Source organism: Petaurus breviceps, unplaced genomic scaffold, assembly GCF_028583685.1.
Source record: "Petaurus breviceps papuanus isolate PSGF00001 unplaced genomic scaffold, PetGlider_PUasm1.0 379, whole genome shotgun sequence".
Classification (NCBI taxonomy): Eukaryota; Metazoa; Chordata; class Mammalia; order Diprotodontia; family Petauridae; genus Petaurus; species Petaurus breviceps.
In genome coordinates, this window is record NW_027186303.1 from 3,200,922 (window position 1) to 3,220,465 (window position 19,544).

At 40.9% G+C, this 19,544-nt stretch overlaps 1 protein-coding gene across 1 annotated transcript in view; it reads left to right on the plus strand.

Annotated features, from left to right (window-relative positions):
* Positions 1 to 19,544, plus strand: part of LOC138169816 (protein shisa-8-like) — a 28,970-nt gene that overhangs the window by 461 nt on the left and 8,965 nt on the right. The window lies entirely within an intron of this gene.

The following is a 19,544-nucleotide window of genomic DNA, read 5'->3' on the forward strand; positions in this document are numbered from 1 at the left end:
CCCATGTCCTGGCCAGAGCTTGTGGCCCGAGACCAAGGCTCCAGGAGCACGTGCCCTGCACTCTGCTCCGAAACCCACCAGCCATCCGCTCTTCTCTCTCCTAGTCCTTCCTTTGATCTTTTCCTCTCCATCTCCTCGTCTCTCTATGTTTTCTTTCTTCCTCCTCTATCTTCATTTTCGCTTTCTCTGTGCCCTGGATCGCCTTCCCTTGTGTCTTTGCATCTCTCCTCTCTTACTCTTTCCCTTTCCCTCTCACACCCCCTGTCTCCTCCCTCCTTCCCCCCTTTTCCCTCTCTGGAACTTTCTCCTTCCTTATCTCTTCTTTCTTCTTCCTCTCATCTGGTCCTCCTTTCCTGTTTTTCTTTCTCCCATTTTTTGTTCCTTCCTTCGTTCTTTCCCCTGATTCCCTGTGTTTTCTACCTTCACACTCTCCTTGTCTGTTTTCCTACCATCTGTCCTTCCTTTCCTGGCTCTCTTTCTCAAATTTCTTTCTCCTTCCCTCTATCACCTATTCCCCCATCTCTTTTCTTCTTTCCCTTTTCTTTTCCCGAATCTCTCCTCCTCTCCTCTACTTCCCTATTCTTTTCTTTTCTCCCTTTCTAACTATCTCCCTCCTTTCTTCCCTCTTCTTCTCTCATCTTCTTGCTTTCCCTATACCCCTTCCCCCCACCTTTCTCCCTTGTGACCTGGGCTCTCTGCCCGAGATAGCTGATACCCTGTTTCCCTTCCCATCTTCTTCTTGACCTTCCTAGCCCAGTGTTCAGAGCTGGCCTCTCTATGGAACTCAGAGCAAAGATCAATTATTGCCCTTCTGAAGTGGGGAGGGGAGGGAATGCCCCTTCTCACCAAGGTTTCAACTTCTGTCTAGCCTTTGGGCAGTCATGGGGGGGGGGGGTGGACAGAGTCCACAAATAACTAGGAATTAAGTAGGAAAGGGTCCCTCCCTGGTATAGAGAACTGATGAAAAGTAACTCCAGCTGTGTATGCGGTGACCTTGGGGTAGAGGGTGGAGGTCTAGGGAAAAATTCTGTCACCACTTTGGCTTGTGTTTGGGGCTAGAAATGGAAGGCTAATGTTGGGAGGAGAAATGTATGCTCACATATGACCCTACCTGAATCTCTGGAGGATGCTGCATGGGTTTCTAGTGGGGAGGGGACTTGGTGTGTGCCTTCTGGCTTCTGTCCAGGGCCCAGGCAGGGTGCTGGGGGCCTAGTCCAGCCCTGGGCGGGGGTTGGAGGGGGAAGGAGCTTCTGCACACATGGGACTTATATGAATGTTAGGGGGGGCCTGGATGGCAGGGAGAGCATACACCACTAGCTGCTTCCCACTCCCTTTCCCTCAGTTTTCAGCCATTAAATTCAACTTCTGTTTAGCACCTATTGGAAACAAGGCACTAGAGACACATAAAGTCCTGCCTTCAAGACCCTTCATTCTCCTGGAGGGCTACCCACCACAGTGCCCAGATGAGGAAATGCAGGTAGGATCTGATGGGATATAAAGGATAAAGCCAGAGAAAAGCTGAAGACAGCAAAAATGCTACCAGTTGGGGCAATCAAGGGAGGTTTCACAGAGAAGGTGGCCCCTGAGTGGAATCTTGAAGGAAGAGGAGTCTAGCCACAAAGAACCTGAGGGATATAGGACAAAAGTTCAATAGAAGGATCAAGTGAGGAGTCTTTGAGAATGGGAGAGACATGGGTATGTTTGAAGGCAATAGGGAAGTAGCCATTAAATAACTAGAAAAGAGGGATAAGCAGGAGTGAGGACGAGAGTCTGGACAATACGTTGGAGGAAACAGAAGGGACTGGGATCATCTGTGCATGTAGAGGGTCTCCCTTACTATGGGGATGGGCTAGCTTTTCATGTGACACAGGGATGAAGGAGGAGATAGTGGAGGAAAGGGATCCAAGAGATAGGAGGGGGGAAGGGAGAGCTCTCTGGGCTTGGGTGAGTGCATTGATGTACATAAGCACAATCCCATGGGGACATCCACAAATGTGTGCGTGTGTGTGTGTGTGTGTATACAAGTTCAGTAGTGTACTTCTGATAGTCTGATGCAGTGTTCAGTGGAATGGTATGATGATCAAACCAATGTGTTTTTGCACATGTCAAAAAGATCATGACAGTGGAATCTAACAAAATGAATTCAAGGAAGATAAATGTTTTACATTTGCAAAGTTTTGCACTTGGATTAAAAAAAATTAGCTTCACGAAACAAACTAGGAGGGATGGGGGAGGCCTGGCTGGATAGCAGTTTGTCTGGAAAAGATCTGGGGATCTCAGTGGACTGCAAGTTCCATGCAAGTCACAGTGTGATATGGTAGCCCTTAAATGTTAATTCGGTCTTGAGCTTCCTGAAATAGAAAGATGAGAATCTGTCCTCTGCCCAGCTCAAACCTCATCTGGAGTATCGGCTCAATATAATGTCATGGATAGAGAGGAGGGCAAAGGGGAGGGGGATATGTGATATAAGGACTGGCTAAAGGAACAGAGAATGTTTCACTTGGGGAAGAGAAGACGGGGTGGTGAGGGATAGAGGAATGATAGTTACCTGTGTACAACTGATAGAAGGCCTTCAGTGTGTAGGAGGGCTTAGCCTGGTCCTGCTTGGGTCCAGAGGGCAGGACAAGGTGGGGGGAGGGTGCAGAGAGGCCAGTTTAGGCTTGACATCAAGAAATCCATCTGAACATGAGATGTATTCCAGTGAATTCCCTGTTCCCAGAGGGATTCAAGTAGAGGCTGGAGCTGTTGGAGAGCAGAAGTCTTGATAAGATCTAGACTGAACCAGGGGGCCTCCCTTCTGGCTCTGAGGTTCTGGGAGGCTGATGTTGGACCCAATGCAAGGAGCCCCCTCTTCAGGGTATTGAGGGACAGTCATCAGCAGCTGCCACTGGTTAACTTGCTGAGCATCACCCCCACAGGGCACTAGTTCTCTTCAGCCTGAGGGCAGTGACGCCCCTCCAACCCCTGGCTTGGCCTCTGGCCCTGGTAATGCCTCACTTTGCTGTGAAGTTCCTTAGGAGCCTCTATCTCCCAGGGGTGGTAGAGCTTTGGTACAGCTTTGGTACAGCTCTCACTAGTAGCAAATTTACCTTCACCTTAAATCTTCTCACCACCACCCTCTCCTAGCTCTGCCCTCTGGGCCCAACTGAGGAAAAGCTAAGCTGCCAAGTCCTGCAGAGGAGCCTCTAACACTGTGAGACTCAGCATCTCCCTGGGCTAAGAGTTTCTGGCCTGATGCTCTCTGGTCTTCTCTCCCCTTGTCACCTGGTCCTAGGCTGCACTTTTCTCTGCTAGATTGTAGGTTCCTTGACAAGCATGATCTCTAGGTAAAGGATACCATGACTTACCCTCAGAATGAGGGTTAAGATTATCTGGGCTTCTGCCCCTGGCACTAGCTAGCTCTTTGGCCACATTATCTGTCTCCCCAGCAGTTCTCTGTCCTCCAGGCTTCTTCCCAGCCATTGGTTTTGGATCACAGAATAGCAGAAAGGAGCTGGGAACCCTTCAAGAACCAATTTATTTTTAAAGTGTTTTACATTGTTATTGATATCTCTAGTTTTTACATCAACTACAATTTTCCCATTTTTCCAATTTTCCCATTTCCCATTTTTCCATTTCTCAATATATCCCCTTGTAACAAAGAATCAAATTAACAAAAACAGTTCAGCAAAACTAACCAATACATTAACAAAATCTGACATTATATACTTCCACACCCTCCCCCATCTTCACAAAGAAAGTAGGGAGGTCCTGGGGGGCTAGGTGGCTCAGTGAGTAAAGTGCCAGCCAGCCCCAGAGTCATGGGGACCTGAGTTGGGTTCCAGCCTCAGACACTTAAAACACACACACACACACACACACACACACACACACACACACACATCTAGCCGTGTAACCTTGGGCAAGTTACTTAACCCCAATTGCCCTCCAAAAAGGCAAAAAAAAAAAAAAAAAGAAAATAGGGAGGTCCCTTGTTGTAGCTCTTTGTTGGGGTCAAACTTGGTCATTATAATTTCAATACTTTTGGTGGTGGTAATCATTCTTCCTGTTTACATTGCTGGAATATTTGTGTTTATTGTTTTCCTGATTCTGCTCACTTCACTTTGCATCAGTTCATGTAAGTCTTCCCCTGCTTCTCTAAACATTCACCATATTCATTGTTTTTTTAGAGGTATTAGGATACACTGGATAGAGTTCTGGACTTGGAGTCAGGAAGAGTCAGATTCAAATCTCTCCTTAAGCACTCATTAGATCTGTGATCCCAGGCAAGTCACTTAACTTCCACAGGTCTGTTTCCTTCCTCTGTAAAATTAGGGGGACCAACTTCTCAGTTCCACATCTACGATCCTATGATTTGTCCAATTATATTTATGTGACACAATTTAGCCATTTCCTAATAAATGAACTTCTACTTTATCTCCAGCTCTTTCCTACTACAAAAGATGCTGTTACAAATAATCTGTCATGTGTGGGACCTTTCTTGTTTTATCATGGACATTGTTGTTACACACACACACACACACACACACACACACACACAGGTAGGCTGCTAGGTGGTGACATACTGCATAGAACACTGAGCCTGAAGTCAGCAAGACTCATCTTCTTGAGTTCAAATCTGACCTCAGACACTTACTAGCTGTGTGACCCTGGGCAAGTCACTTCCCCCTGTTTTCCTCAGTTTGTTCATCTGTAAAATAAGCTGGAGAAAAAGATGGCAAACTACTCCAGTATCTTTGCTCAGAAAACCCCAAATGGGGGTAATGAAGAGTCAGACCCAACTGAAAAGATGACTGAACAACTATATACATATGCATATATATGCATGTATGTGTATATACATATACATACATATATACATGTACAAGTATGTGAGAGAGACTAAGCAGAATACCAAATGCTCAAGCAGATATTTGCCTTGTCCCTTTAAAAACTATGGGGTGGGTGACTCTTCCTTGTCCAGTCATTGGTCATCTCTGGCACAGCTTCCCCTCTCCCCTCACCCAATCAGAGAAATTACTAAGATAAGGATCAGAGCTCACCCAAGAAAATCTGGTCAAGTATGCCCTTTAGGGGGTCAGAGCACATGTGTGGAAGTGGCTCAACATGATGCTCAGCTCCATCACCCTTGTTATAAAAGAATTTCTAGACTATGTCAAAAAACACCGTGCAGTGTATATGATGCTAATTTTTGCTTTGTTTTGTGTATATGCTTTTTAGTCATATTAAAAAGATCCTTATATTCCTATGTTTTGTACAGTTTTAGCATAAATGAGGGCTCTACTTCATCAAATACTTTTTTTGTATCTATTGATATTATCATATGGTTTAATATGATTTTGTTTTTAACATAATATAATATATTGTTTTCCTAATGTTTAACCCTATCGTATTCTTAATTTAAGTCCAACTTGATCACATTGCATAATTGTTTGAAAATAATGTTATAATCTTTTGCCAGAATTTAATTTAAATTTTCATATTACTCTTCATTAATTTTATTAGTCTGCATCTTTCTTTCTTTTCTTTATCTTTCTCTGGTTTTTGTGTCAGGGATATATTTCTCTCATAAAAGAAATTTAGTAAAGCACTTTCTCAATTTCTGAGAATAATTTCTATAGTATAGGTATGAATTTTTCTTTAAAGTTTGATAGAATTCTATTATAAATCTTTCTGGACTAGGGTTTTTCTTTTTCTTTCTTTTTTAATTTGGTAGTTCCTTTACGAGTTTAATTTCCTCTTTAACACCGGTTACCACTGTCCTCACCACCTGGAAGGCTAGGTAGGTTCCATTTCAGTCTTCCCCCAAGATTCTCCAGTACCCTTGGGATTTGGGGGTATCTAGGTGATTGGCTCCAGCCCCACTGATGTTGTTCCCACAAGTACAGGGGGTGGTCCCAGTTTCATTAGCCACTAGTAGTCAGATGAACTTTTACACAGAAATAATCACTTTAGAAGGTATAAGCACAAATTCACAAACTTATTCCCCCAATTTGTGGAAGGCATAATTTCTCTGCCACCTCCATGCACTTTGTACCACCTCAGTCTCTGGGGAGGGAAAGAGGATTAGGTTCATAGCATAGGATGGTTCCCATAAAGCACAATCCTATTTCCAAGTCCAATCCCCAAGGCTTGAGTCCTAGGTACCCTGGCTCCTCAGGTTTTCCATGCCAGGCTGGCTATCTGTACCATCCCACCTTCTATCCTAGTTCCTAGCTTATCATGATTTGAACTCCAGGGTCCTGTGTAGGTTATCCTCAACAACTGAAACTGAGGACAAATTAACCAGAACAGAAATAAACACCCAGGCCCATTTCTTGGAGTCAGGCAAAAAGAGGAAAAGCAGAAGGAAATCTTTCCCCTCTCACCAGTTCAATTCATGACGTCCACTCTGTGGATGAATTGTGATCTTTGCCCCTGGATACAGCAGATAAGAATTGCCAAAAAGAGCGAATGGCTCAGTCTCAACAGATTTTTAAAAAATTTTATGTTTTATTATTTCCCAATTACAGGTAAAAACAATTTTTAACATTCATTTTTTTTAAATGTTGAGTTCCAAATTCTTTCCCTCTCTTTCTCCCCTCCCCTATTCTTGAGAAGGCAAGCAATTTGATATAGATTATACCTGTGCAGTCATGTAAAACACATTTCCATATTAGCCATTTAATGAAAAATCACACCACCAACAAACCCCCCCTACCCAAACAAGAAAAATAAAGAACATTTTTTTTTTAAGTTTGCCCAATCTGCATTCAGACTCTATCACTTCTTTCTCTGGGGATGGTTAGTATTTTTTTTTTTTTAATCACAAATTGTCTTGGATCATTGTATTGCTGAGAATAATTAAGTCATTGTTTCGCAATGTTGCTGTTACTGTGTACAATGTTTCCTTGGTTCTGCTTGTGTCACTTTGTATCAGTTCATCTAAGTCTTTCCAGGTTTTTTTGAGACCATCCTGCTTATCTTGACAGTTTTAGAGACACAGACAGCCATTCAAAGGAGGCTACTCCCACCCCTGTGATCCCATTACTTCAGGAAGCTCTTGAAGAGGAATCGGTGGAGATTGGCACTTTGACTTTTGTAATCTTTCGGAGTTGTCTGGGGGCATTGTGAGGTTAAGTAACCCGCTGAGAGCCACATAGCCAATGAGAACATTGCTAAGTGTTAGGGATACAAATAGGGAAAGAAAAAAAAAGATAGTCTCTACTCTCAAGCAGTTCACACTTTAATTTTGGGAGATAATATATGTAGGATAGTACAGCTGCAGGAAGAATGGAAAGGCCTTGGGGTCCTAAGGTTGCATTAGGAAGCAGACAGCAAGACCCAAGACTCATAAGTGTGCATAGAAGTATCTGCTCCATGGGGTGAGGACCCTGGATGGGATACCATTGAAAAACGGAAAGTAGTCAGGGTGGAGCAAGGATTTAGGTTTCTTCCAGCAAGAATGAGACAATATGTGCCAGAGGCAGGACCTAAACCAAGGTCTTTCTGACTCTGAGATTAGTTCCCTAACTACTGTGCCATGCTGCTTCTAAGTAAGGAAATAAAACTCCTAAAATTTGACTGCTTTGGCTGCAGTCAAGGAGGTGGTAAGAGCTTTCCTTCCACTAGATTAAATGGAGAAATGGGAAGCGGGAGGTAGATCCTAAAATAAAAAGAGAGAGGCTCTCTTGCTCCAGGAATGGAGAGGGTAGCAAAGAACTATAAATGAGACCATTAGGGTCTCAGCAGCCACTGGGTATGATTTAGGTTTAATCCATTCTTCAATCTTTTGGCCAGATACAGCTTATTCATATCTTCCTTGAACCTGACCAATAACTTGGTTTCACTGCCAATATGATCACCTCCACAGTCCACCACTTGTAATCATCAATTAAACAATGGCCATGGGCCATCCTTCTGTTCTATGTCCAGATGGTTCAGAATGAAGTCTCCAAAGGCATGCTCTCCCAACTCCCTCTTTCCCCCACCCCCTCAGTTTCTCATGGCTCAAGGAATTTGTGGAACTCTGGGTAACACCTATCCATTCAACTTCTAGATTACTTCTGGTCTATAGGAGAGTTAATGCACTCTTTAAATAAAGGCTAGGTATTCTGTTAATTTGATTTATCTCTTTTTAATAATATTACTCAAAGGTTATCTTTTTTCTTCTTCAGTTTTTCCCCCCAAAGAACCAGATTTTAGTTTTGTTTATAAGTTCTATAACTTTTAAAAAATTCCATTTTATCTATTTCTCTTTTGTGATTATTTTGGGTTTATTTGTATATTTTCTATTTTTCAAAAATTTCTTATTCAGTTAATTAATCCTATGTTTTACCATTCTGTTATTCTTAAGGATTTATTTTATTTGTTATTTTTGTATATTCTCAGGGATATAATTATTGCTCCTAGGACTGATTTAGCTTTATCCCAGAAATTGTGTATGTTGTGTCACCATTATCATTTTTCATTTACATAGTTATTAATTATTCCTATGATTTGTTCTTTGAACCATTCAATATTCAATATGTCATTATTAAATCTTGACTTAGGTCTATATATTTTGATAATACACCTTATATTAATTACTTATAGTATATGAAAAATCTGTTTTAGTATCACTTCTTTTTTTTTTACATTTCTTTATAATTTCTCTGTGCCCTAGCAAATTATCTATGTTTTTTTTAAGGTGCTTTGTGGTATTCAGAGACATATTCTTTAAAATTCCCAATCAGAAGATGCCATAAGTCTTTTGGCATCAAGTTCCCTATTAGTTTCTTCAATTCCATATTTCCCCTTTCATTTATCTTTCTGTTACATTTTTCCAGTTCTGAAAGGAGAATATTAAAGTCCCCTATTATTATTATGTTATTATCTATACATTAAAACATGTAGTTAACTTTTCCTTTTTGAATTTAGATGCTATGTCATTTGATGCATATATTTAGTATTGCTATTGGTCCATTGTTTATGGTTCCTTTAAACCTGATATAATTACTTTGGTTATCTCTATTGATATTTTGACTTTTTAGTTTTACTTTTTTTAATAGTATGATTATAACTACTGTTTGGGGGGATTCATATGATGCATGGTAAATTTTGTTCCAGCTTCTCAGTTTGATTTTGTATGTGTCTTTAATTTTTAGATATGTTCCTTGTATACAACAAATTATTAGATTTTGTTTCTTAGCCATTGTGTTATTCTCTTTCATTTTATTGGATTATTTAATCCATTCACATTTAATGTTATGTTTGTTAGGCTTATGTTTTCTTCCATGTGCTTTTTTAGTAATGTTTTTTTTTAATCTTCTTTCTCTTTTAAATAAATACTTTGCTTTTGCAATTAGTTTTATTTAAACTACTTTGATATTAATCTGTGCCCACAGGTCATCTTCTCCCTGTTCCCATTTATCTACCATTTCCTTAGCTATCTATTTATCCTCCTCATTTGTCCTTTCTCTTTCCATACTCAGTTAAGTGATTAATTCAAAATCTTCCCTTCCTGCCCCCCTCCAAATGATTTTTATTTACTTTTTTATTGTATTTTTTTCTGAGATATTTTTCTTTGGTTGTTGCTTTGCTTTTCTTCTATTTTGAATTGTATTTTTTGGTTCATGGGCTATATTCCTTCATTTATTCTTTATTATCTCTGTGTTTCTTATGGAGTTAAAGCTCCTACCCAGAATTCTAGAAAGCTTTCTAGACTATCAGGTCAGAGCTCTCTCTTAACTTCTAACCAGAACTGTGTTACTGCTTTAGATTTTATCCCATCCACCTTGTTTTCTGCTGGGTCTTACTCACAAACTCTGTTTCAACAAAGTGGGTGATTAGCTCTTCCTCAAATTCTTCCTGCCCTCTCCCATATTTGGGCACTTTCTTTCCTCCATGGAAATTTTCCCCATGGCCATTTTCTCATACCTGGAATACACTTTCCCCATTTTTAACTATTGAAATCTTTCTCTGTTTTCAAGATCAGCTCAGGCCTCACATCTTCCTTGAAGACTTCCCTGATGTTCCCCAACCTATCAGGGACCTCTCCCTTCTTGAATGATTAAGTCTCCCCTTTTATTTGAAATCTCTTATCCCTTTATATTCTAATTTACATCCATCTTAGCATTATTTTTGTCTCTACAACCCTTGCACTGAGCAAAAGCCTTTGTGCACCGTTGGTGCTTAATAAATAATTGTACTTAATTTAATTGCTGTGTATTCTGCTGACAGAACTGCTCATTCAAAGATTAATAGGGTTATATATAATATATATATATATAATCTAATCCACCAGATCCAATGGCATTTCCTTAGCTTCCTTGGTCTTCCTGAAGCTGATCACCCTACCCTTTCCATCCCTAAACTACTCCTCACATTCCTAGATGCTCATCTTTCTTCAGATGCTGAGAAGTTGTACTTTCTCAGGTTACCTCCTACCTTCCCATTTTTCCTTCTCTGACTTCTTCAACAGCCCACCTTCTTTCCAGCCTTTTAATGTGAATATTTCCCAAGGTTCTCTCCTGGAGCCTCTTCTCTCCTCCCTCTTTACTCTGTCCCATGACAAACTGCTACTTCTTAGGAAGTTATTCTCAGATCCCTGTCTCCAGCCCTGAACTCTCTTCTGAGCTCTGGACTTGCCTCCCCAACTGCTTATAGAATACCTCCATCTGAATGTCTCCACTAGCCATAGATCTCAGTACACCCTGAATGGAGTTGATCACCTGACTTCTGAGTGGGGGGGGGGCAGGTTCAGATTTTGGCTTTGTTTTTTACACCTCTGTGGCTCTGGAGAAATTATTTCCCTGCTTTGAGAAATTTGTAAAAATTAATGATTTTTTTTTTGTTGTAAAAATGAGCATCAAATGAAGCCCATTGAAGACAGGGGTTCTCATTGTCAGGAATGTTCTCTCTCCCCATATTTGCCTCATTGTAGCTTCCATTTTGGGCCCCAGTTTCCTCATTGCTATAATGATGGGGGCGGCCTTGAAGGTCTCTGGGGGTCCAATCTCTGAGGGCCCAGTTTTAGATCTCTGAGCATTGGTCCAACCTATTAGATTTTGTTCTGCTCTCTAGGATCAAAGTGAACAAATTAAATCCTATTTTTACATTGGGAGCCTTTAAATGCTTGAAGACAACTAGTCCCCACCCTCATGTCTTAGATTTTTTTCTGGTTAAATGTGCCCAGTTCATATTGTTCGGTGATGGATGAATGAATAAATGAAAAAAAAAGCATTTATTAAGCTCTTACTATGTGCCAGGTGCTTTGCTAAGCACCAGTGGAAACAAACACAAAAGAGATCAGTTGACATTGGTGGTTTTTAAGGCTTAATGACCAGCCAGGAAGACAATTTAGATGCCATTTCTATTCTAGGGAGGGAAGGCTTCCTACACCAGGTGAGAGGCCAGTGGGCTCTGTCCATGAGTCTTCATACCACACCCTCCCCCAACACCCCCCAGAAAATCCTGGAGGAGTTGAGGGAGAGAGCATAGACAAAGGAAACATTTCCAGGTCGGGTGCAGGCAGGAGCAAATCTGAACCCCTTTCTCAGGGGCCTGGGGGTCCTTGCTGTTCTCTCTGCCTAGGGGATGAAATGAAGTGAAGCATGACAGGATGGAGATTGAGCAGGAAAGAAAAGGGGTGGGTGGGATGGTGAGCAGGGGCTGAGCTCAGCCTTAATGGGCTCAGAGGCTTAGCAAGGCTTAACTCCACTTGGAAATCTCTCTCTTCCTTCCCAGCCCTCCCCCACTCCCCTTTCCCAAAGTTCAAGAGGAGACAGGCCAATTTACATAAATTTCCATATCATTTGGGGCCTTAGAATAGACTAGAGGATGTCAGAGCTGGAAGGAACCTTAGCAATAAAACAGCCCAACCCTCTCACTTTGGAGAAGATGCCCCAAGGCGACTTGCCCAAGGTCGCATGGCTGGAGTGACCAGAAGTGAAGTAGTACACAGGGATTACAAAATGCTCCCAACATGCCTGTTAGGAAGAAGTACAACAATCATGATTCCCATTTTATAGACAATTAACTGAGCATCAGGAAGCTAAGGTGACATCCAAGGTAATTCAGTTAGTTAGCTGATGTCAGTTTAAGCCAAGGAAGCACCAGGTTGGGGGGGAAGGGAGGAAACAAAGGGGTGGAAGAAGGGGTTCTACCTCTGTTTCCCTTTTCTAAAATCCCCAGGGCTCTCCTCAGTTTACCTCTAATCTCCCCTTTCCCCTTCCACCTCCAGGGGGTAGGAAAGAGATCATCTCCAGCCAGGCCTCAGGGGTATGGGAACCCCAGACCTGTTGTCTGATGCCAAGGGAGAGGGTAAGCTCATGGATATTAGGCACTGTTTCCTTTTTTGTCTTTGGATCTCAGTGACCGGCCAGGAAGAGGTGGAGGGAAGGCTGGTGCCTAGAGGACCAGCCTCAGGATCAGGAAGACTTAGGATGGAATCTGGCTTCTGCCCCTAACAGGCTGTGTGACCTAGTGCTGGTAACTCCCCAAGGTGCAACCAACCATAAGGTGCAGGGCAGGTGCTGATCCACTGCCTGGTACAACAAGGTGCCTAGTAAATGCTCGGCCTCTCAGGAAATACAGAGCAGAGAATGTGACTTCTCTACTGTTGTGGATGCCACTCTCTGTTAAGGACTGCCTTGAAATTCCTCTCCTCTTCCTCCTCTTCCCCCACCTCTTCCTCCTCTTTATCCTTTGTCCTCCTTATTCTCTTCCTCCTCTTTTCCCTCTTCTTTCTCTTCCTCCTCCCCTCCCTCCTTTTCCTTCTCTTCTTCCTCATTATCTTCATCCTTCTCTTCTTCTTCCCTGTGAGGATGTCAGAACTGAAAGGATCTTTAGAATGAAGAACATGGAACACAGAGTTAGAAGGGCCCTCATTCATTAAATGAACATTTATTAAGCTCCTACTAGGTGTTGGGCACTGGGGTTTCAAGATAAAATTGTCCCTGCCCTCAAGGAGCTTACATTCTATGGAGCAATGATTCTAGTAACTGGGGTGAACTGGTAGCTTCTGGTAGGAAGTAACCCTTAGGCTGAGCCTAGAAGAAAGCTAGAGGCTGTTCAAGGTGGTTCGGAGAAGGGCGTGCATTCTAGGAATGGAGGACAGACATGGAGATGGAGATCATATAATCAGCCTGTAAAGGCAGACTGGAGGCAGATTGGCAGGGGCTTTAAAAGTCATGGGAATTTCATGAAATTTCATCTTCTCAGCAATAGGGAGCCACTGGAGTACATGGGTTGCATCACCTTCTCTATGCAGATGACTCCAAGATCTCTATGTATATATAGCCCAGTCTTCGTCCAGAGCCCCAGAGATGCATTGCTGCCTAGGGAATATTTTCAACTGGATGTCCCATATGCATTGCAAATTCAACATGTCAAAAACATAATTCATTATCTTTTCTCCCAACCTTCCCCTTTTAACTTTCCTGTTTCTGTCAAAGGTAGCACCATCTTTCTCATCCCTGCTGAATAACACCTAGGGATAGGACTTTTTCTTCTGCTACAGGCTTGCAAGGAAAGGGATGAGAGGTAGATTGCAGTAAGGATTAAGGTTTTAGAAAAAGAGCAATGTGAAGGGATTTAGGTGAGAGATTGGGCTGGAGGAAGAGGGGATTGGTTGGGGTTCAAAATATCCACGATTTATGTGTCCAAAAGAGATTTTTTTTAAAATGATAATGACCAAGCTTGGCCCCAGAGAAAAGATCTGAACATGCCCCCCTCTCTCCCTTCTTTGCAGAGATGGGGGGCCATGGGAATAGAATACTACACATAACATAGCTAATATGGAAATATGTTTTGCAAGACCTCACATGTACAACCTGTGTCTTATTGCTTGCCTTCTCAAGGAGGGGGGAGGGGCAGGAGGGAGGGAAATAATTTCAAACTCAAATTTTTAAAAATGATTATTAAAATTTTTGTACATTTAATTGGGAGATATTTAACAAAATAAATAAAAATATATTTAATTTTTAAAAAAGAACACTTCATGTAACAACAAATTTTTTGATATGTTGATTAGTTTTGCAAAATTTATTTGCTTAAATTTCTCAGTTCGAGGAGTCTAAAAATGAAGGGCAAAGTGTGTGGGTTCTTCTACTATTTCTGATTCCTTCATTTGGCAGCAAATAGGAAACAGTGGATAGCGTGCTGGGCCTGGAATCAGAAAGACTCATCTTTACTACCTGTGTTAAGGGTTTATGGAGCTGTGTTAAGCAAGTCACTTAACCCCATTTACCTCAGTTTCCCAATCTATAAAATGAGCTGGAGAAGGAAATGGCAAATCACTCCAATATCCTTGCCAAGAAAACCCCAAATGGGGTCAAAAAGAGTCATACATGACTGAAACAACTCAACAATTAGCTCCCAATCTCACCCAGGAAGAAAGAACAAGTAGTAGTACTCATTGGCCCTGGAGCTGTGGACTGCTCGGTCTCTGACATCATCTAGTTCAACCCTTTTCCTAGGTGACTCAGTGCCCCACTCCCCTTGGTTGCTTACCATATTAATACTGAACTGATAGCAGACACTTATTGACTTAACCCACTGTATTTCTATGCTCAGGAGACCCTCCAACCTCAGTCTCCTCAGAAGCTGGGATTACAGGCAGGCATCACCACACCCCTCCAAAAAAGAATCTTTTTTTCAAAAGGCAGAAAGAAATAAATATTAATTCACAAAACTAGCCAACATTTCAGACCAGTTTGATATTCTATTCAGTCTTCCATGGCTACAGTCCCCTAATGGCACAAAAAAGAGAGATTTCTATGCTCCTCTCTCTTCTTTGGGGCTAAGCTTGGTCATTATCATTTTCTAGCATTCAGTTCTGATTCTTTTATTAGTATTTCTGTCACTTACATTGTTTATAGTCATAGTGGAATATCATTTTCCTGGTGCTGCTTAACTCACTTTGTATCAGTTCATCTATCTCCAGACTTCTCTGAATTCATCACATTTCTTACAGCATAGTAATGTTCCACCACATACTTGTACCACAATTTGTTTAGCCATTCCTCAATTGAGGGATATATATGTTGTTTCCAGTTCTTTCTTATCACAAAAAGTACTACTATGAATATTGTGCTATATAGGGGCTTTTAAAAAAAATCACCTACTTTCTTGTATGTGTCTACCAGTGGAATCTCCAGGTCAGAGGCTATGGAGATTTGATTCAATTTCTTTGTTGTTGTCAGTCATCTCAATCATGTCCGACTCTTTGAGACCCCATTTGGGGTTTTCTTGGGTTGAGATATTGGAGTGGCTTGCTATTTCCTTCTCCAGTTCATTTGACAGATGAGGAAACTGACACAAACAGGATTAAGGGACTTTCTCAGGGTCACACGGCTAGTAAGTGTCTGAAGGCAGATTTGAACTCAGGTCTTCCTGATTCCAGTCCCTGTACTCTATCCACTGTGCCACCTAGCTACCTGCTTTCTTTGCATAATTTCAAATTACTTTCCAGAATGGTTATACCAATATATAGTTCCAACAACAATGCATTAGTGTGTCCATCATCTCCATAAATCCTCCAACATTGACTATTTCCATTTTTGTCATCTTTGCCAATTTACTGGGCATCATATGTTGTTTTGATTTGCATTTCTCTTATTATTATTGGTTTGGAACATTCTTTCATATGGTTGTTAGTTTGCCCATTCTTTTCATTTTGAGAATTGCTTGTTCATTCCTTATCAGTTGGGGAATGGGGTTTGGATTTATATATTTCTATAAGTTTTCTGTTTATCATGGATACCAGATGCTTATTGGAGATATTAGATACAAAGATTTTTTTTGACCAGACACTTTCCTTCTTATTCTAGTGGCATTAATTTTGTTCATTCAAAAGCTTTTCAGTTTAATATAATTAGAATAATTTGATTTTTTTATTGCCTCAATCCTTGTTTGGTCAAGAATCAATCCTACTCATGGTTGGGAAAGGTATATGGTCTGCCACTCTTCAAGTTTTCTTTTTCTTTTAAATGGTCATGTATCCATTTTGAATTTATTGTGGACTATGTTACATAATGTTGATCTAAGTCTAATTGCTGCCAGACTATTTTCCAGTTTTCCCAGCAGTTCTTGTCAAACAGGGGCTTTTTTCCTGGGTAATTGATGTTTTCGGGCATGTCAAATGCTGGGTGATTGAGTTTCATTGTTTCTGATATTTTCCTTTCCTGGCCTGTACTATGGATCGGCTTTTTCTATTTTTAACCAGTACTAAATGGTTTTGATGATTGTTGCTTTATAATACAGCTTGAGGTCTGGAAGTTCTATCCCCCCAAAGATAATTTATTAAAGGATAATAAAGGACAGCCGGCTGGAGATGGTGGGGGAGGCAGGGCTATGGGACAATGCTATGGTAAGCAAGGTCCTTCAAAGATGGCTTCCTAGTTTTCCCCTTTTGTAAAGGAAAATTCCCAACTCTGATGTGGTAGAGATGGTAATCGGTGAGAGAAAGCTGTTATTTCAACTCCCTTTCCTTGCTTTGGGATCATTGAAGTCATCGACAATTGAGGAGAGTTAGAATATACAAAGGGGCTATTTCCTGATTTATTCCAGATTAGCTAACAGGATTTAGGGAGAGGGAAGGTGCTGGAGAGTTTTATCTATAATTCCATGTGATCATGGGTTATTTGAACTCATATGAATACTCATCTAAGAAGCTATTATCATAGGAAAAAGTGAGGAACCTTCTTGGCTCCTTCTCAGTTTGGGGGTGAAATCAAGACACTATTAACACAGGATATTAGCCAATTAATATGGGCATAAGGTTTATGCCCAGATAGTTTTACCTCTTGAATTGACTGATTAGTGCCAGGAAGATGGCCTTGAGATGTGTTTTTACCCTTGGGATTCTATGATGAGAAAACCATTTCAGATTCTATAAAGAAAAGAAAACAACTGTCTAACACACAGGGATCCTAAGAGAGGAAAGGGGCCTTAATATTCATAGTAATGCATATATATGTATGTATATGTATGCATGTGCATACATCTGAACAATTATGTATTTTCATATGTGTATGTGTGCATATATGCATAATCTATAATTATGTATATATTCAGTGATTTATAGTTATGTATAAATGTGGTTATAAAATTATAAAAAGCAAACATTTCCTTGTCCACAGAATTTAGAAGAGGTCACAGAAAACCTGTAAAAAATGCTAGGAATGAATCACATCAGTCACAGGCCCTACAGCATTCCACCCCTAGTGGCATGTCCCAATTTCATGTTGTACATTCAGTGGTTGTTAGGAAACATAAGTTGGACCACCCCCGGGGTTTTATGGGAGAGCAGAAGAATCAGTATGGGACTTTGGGGGCCCTCTGAATTGGTTCATGGATGGAAAGCTCCCTATTGTCTCTTTGCATACTCAGCAACACTATATGGGCTCAACCAGGATTCCTTAAGCACTTATACACACAATTTGAGAAATGGATAATTATTATAGGGTTTTGTCTACATCGTTGGTTATTCAGTGATGCATCACGATAAAGGCATTAAGAATCATCATAAGGCATTTGAGTATCTCTTACCATGGTTAGAAGAATTTTCTGCAGGTTGAAGATGAGGGATCTGATGATAACAATATCAAACTTTTTGTCATACCTGGGTCTAAAAGTCATGCATTGGCCTATTATAGGAATGAAGGGACAAGAACCCCTTAGTTCTGTTTGGTGCCAAGTAAAGATCATCAATTTTTTTTGACTGGATCAGAACTTTTAATTATTCAAGGAATATTGTCATGGTCTAGCAGGTGGGAAACTTCTATTTAAAGAGGAAAAAGAAAAATGGGGAAACTGAGTCTGGAAGGTCCTGCAACTGCCTTTGCAAAGCTACTCTTCCCAACTCTCCTAAAAATCTGCATCAACCTGAAGCTATTACAACATTTGGAGGTGCTAGACAGAACTCCTGGTAGACAGCTGTTGGCATTTTCCCTCATGTGGTAGATCACTAAATTCAGTAGCATCAATGCTTTTTTACCTGCATGCAAAGGAAGATTATAGGCAATGGATAAATTAAATTTAGCACCTCCAGATATCCCTTCTACCACAGAAAGTTCTACTGCTTACAAGTGAATCAAAAGGTAGTTATTTTTGAGTTAACATTTATATGAGCCGGTATTGAAATTGGGTTACAGTTAGAGATCAATAATCATTGAAAATATCCATTTTTTGCTACCTGTGAAGCTCATACAAAGTCTTTTCTAAAAGCATCCAACTCTCTTTCTTTTTATGCTAGCTTAACATTGTCCAATGAGAACAACAATTTTTATAAATTAGCAATTATAAAGATGGCCAATGCCATTGTGAGATCTTACATAGAAAACAATGAAGGTGAGTCATTTTAATGGGCTGAAGTAAATGTGGTCAGCTTTTTGTGAGAGATGTATCACAAAATAATTTGTTTCATTACAAAGTGGAAGTCACTTTTACAGAGTGAAGTAAGTTTTGAGAAGTATCTAAGTTTTTACTAAGGTTTATATCTAGCTGGCGAATATATATATATGTATATAATTTATAGAGCTAGTTAAGGGGAGCAGGCACCAAAAATGGAGAGGTCACATCACCACAACCCCCCATGGAGAAGATTCCATGGATCATATTCTCCCACCCTCATGGCTCTTCTTTCTCTGTCCTGTCTCAACCCATACCAAGGTTGAGAGACAGGTACACAGGTGGTGGTCTTGGTCTCTGCTTAACGGTCCCAGTCCTGTCTGGTTCAGAATGGAAAACATTTCAAGTGAAACAATATTTAAGTTTTGGGAGGAGATGGTTAGAGTAACAGATGCCCAGGGTTATGGAAGGTGGTTTGCTATTACATTTATGCCAAGACCTCCATGGACAAGTTGCAATTCTGTTGCCATGACAGCAATAAAGCTTCTAGGTCCCATTGGCTCATAATTCTCTACCACCTCTGGAGAGTGTTGAATGTTTCCTTATCCTTGGTTAGGGGAGTCAGAGTTGGGGTGTAGGCACTGCCCATTGGAGGAGGAAAAAGGGACTCATTTGTGCTGCCATTGGGCTCAGAGCATGTCTAGTGGTTGCTGGCATGTAGGATGTAGGTACCTTCTAGACCTCCAAATATCTTTTCTACTTTAGAGCAATCCAGGACCACTTGGGCAGTCAGTTTGGTGAAGATTCTGGAGCCTTCTAAGAATCATGGTTTTAAATGCATAAAACTGAAAACAGAAGCTTAGCAAAGGAAACCAATTATATTGAAATTATTATCAAAATATTTTTTAAAACAAGTTCATAGATCTTGGGTGAAAACTCTGTGCCCTAGCATCCTGATCACACTGAGTGAGTACCCTGAAGGGCTAACTGCAGAGCAGGCACAAAGAAGGTAATAGGCAATTATCCCAATGGAGCACTGCCAATCATTCCTTTTATAGACACCCTATGTGGAGCTTTGAAAATATTGCCAATATTCTGTGTTTGTGTGAACTGCATCACCTGCTCTCATGAACATGTTTAGATGCATGACAGGGAGCTCTGACTCTTCACTGGAGGAGGGAGAGGGAGAGAGAGAGCGAGAGAGAGAGAGAGAGAGAGAGAGAGAGAGAGAG